Source organism: Hakea prostrata, chromosome 2 (assembly GCF_041222555.1).
Source record: "Hakea prostrata isolate BN-2017 chromosome 2, UWA_Hpros_2, whole genome shotgun sequence".
Taxonomy (NCBI): domain Eukaryota; kingdom Viridiplantae; phylum Streptophyta; class Magnoliopsida; order Proteales; family Proteaceae; genus Hakea; species Hakea prostrata.
In genome coordinates, this window is record NC_142601.1 from 45,841,382 (window position 1) to 45,843,915 (window position 2,534).

Genomic DNA, 2,534 nt, shown 5'->3' on the forward strand with positions numbered 1-2,534 from the left:
TGTTCCTTCCCCAATTGAATCTGCAAGTTGGACTTGATCAACTCAAAAGTTGGATTTGATCAAAGTAACTAGATTTGAGTCTATCCAAAGACAATTACTTGCCTGCACAACACATAAATGGTTCAAAGCATTAAAAAGAAATCAAAAACTCTAGGTCCAGGTCTAGCTCTCTTCATCAAGAGAAGTATTTCTTCTTCTCATCATCAGTTCAGGCCTACTTCTGCTCTCAACATGAATCCTCAAGGCCTTGTTCTCCTTCAAATTTTTGTTTTCTTCTTCTTCTTCTTTAGATCAACCCATGCTCTAAACTCAACTTCATTCAATTTCACCAGTTTCCAATCAAACACAGTTGATGTCAATTTCGAGGGTGATGCACACGTATCTGGGAACATCCTTCAACTCACCAAAAAACAAGACAATATTAGCAATTATGGTCGAGCAACATATGCTCAACCAGTTCAGATATGGGATTCAACCACAAATAAGTTGGCAGATATCAACACTCACTGCAGCTACCTTATAGATGGTGGTACCGTTGCTAATGGTCTTGCCTTCTTCTTCGCTGCCAATGGATCAACTGCTCCTCCAAATTCAACAGGTGGGTTACTTGGTCTAGTTTCTAATTCCAATGTTTCTGGAAGTAAATTTATTGCTATGGAATATGATACTTATCAGGATTCCTGGGATCCAAGCAACCATCATGTGGGCATGAACCTCGGTTCCATCATTTCTGATCAAACTGTTAACTGGAACGCTACCATGACAAATAAGGTGGCTAATGCTTGGCTTACCTATAATGCAAGTACACTGTTGTTGAGTCTCTATTTGACCTATGCTGTAAATCCAGTTTTCAGTGGGCAGACTACTCTTACTAAGACTATTAATCTAATGGATTATTTACCAGAATGGGTTACAATTGGGTTTACAGCTGGTACAAGCACCTCCAATGAGACACAAAACATTTACTCATGGCAATTCTCCTCCAGCTTCAACACTGCGGTCAGATCATCATCTTCATCATCGAATAACACTGGATTGATAGCAGGGATTGTTGTCAGTTCAGTTTTCTTGATTGTTGGATTGATTCTTGCTTATTATTATGGGTGGGGGAAGGCCAAAAAAGGGAAACACGAAAGTGATGTGGTCTTTGACTTGGCCATGGAAGAACAATTTGAAAAGGGTACAGGGCCTCGGAAGTTCTCATATAATGAACTAGTCAAGGCAACAGAGAACTTCAATGATAAAAGGAAGCTAGGAGAGGGAGGTTTTGGAAGTGTTTATCAGGGCTTTTTGAGTGAATTGAATGAGAACGTGGCAGTCAAGAGAATCAGCAAGAGCTCTAAACAAGGTGTGAAGGAGTACGTATCAGAGATAAAGGTCATTAGCCGACTGAGACATCGCAATCTGGTTCAACTTGTTGGTTGGTGCCATGAACGAGGCGATCTCCTACTAGTTTACGAGTACATGGAGAATGCAAGCCTTGATTTTCATATCTTCCGTGGAACAATGGTGAATTTAATTTGGTCAATTAGGTACAAGATTGTCAGTGGATTGGCTTCTGCATTGCTTTATCTACATGAAGAATGGGAAGAATGCGTGGTTCATCGTGATATCAAATCCAGTAATGTGATGTTGGATTCAAATTTCAATGCCAAGCTTGGAGATTTCGGGTTAGCCAGGCTTGTAGACCATCAGTTGGGTTCACAAACAACAGTCTTGGCTGGCACCATGGGTTACATGGCCCCTGAGTGTGTCACCACTGGCAAAGCAAGCAAAGAATCAGATGTTTATAGCTTCGGAGTCGTTGCTTTGGAAATTGCTTGTGGAAGAAAGGTTGTTGAACCCAAGGAGGAATCAAGTAAAGTAGCCCTTGTAGCTTGGGTATGGGAGCTCTATGGCAGTGGAAGGCTTCTTGAAGCAGCTGATCCAAAACTGGAAATGGATTATGATGAGAAACAAATGGAGAGATTGTTGATTGTTGGGTTATGGTGTGCTCACCTTGACCCCAATTTACGCGCATCGATCAGACAAGCGATTAATGTTCTCAGTTTCGAAACTGAGATGCCCAATCTTCCCTCAAAGATGTCTATGCCTTCATACTTCTCTCCTTTGATCAACTCATTTCCATTCTCTATTGTGTCATCCGACGCTACTACAACAAGTGCTGCTGGGACAGAACAGTATACGACTAGTACCTGCACTACTACTGATTCATCCATGCAAACCAAGTCTTCTTTTGCTTCTTCAACCGGATCTGTTTCAACTGTCATGCATGCTTACAAGAAAATCAACATGTAAAAGAGTTCCCAATTATAACAGTGTATTTTATGATATTTTATTATTTATGTCTGAGATTCAAGTGATCTATTGTAGTTCATTTCCTTTCTCATCTGTATGCACTTCAATTAGATTTTTCATTCTATGCCACTTATTTGCTTGTGTTTGTCTGAAATTCTCAATTGGGCTTCTTTGTACAACCTTTTAGACTTTTTTTTGGTGCTAATGAAGTTATGGGTACTAATACTGCAGTGTCA

General features: G+C 40.3%; 1 pseudogene; it reads left to right on the plus strand.

The window, feature by feature from the left end:
- LOC149024480 (L-type lectin-domain containing receptor kinase IX.1 pseudogene) lies at nt 1-2,534 on the plus strand (annotated as a pseudogene).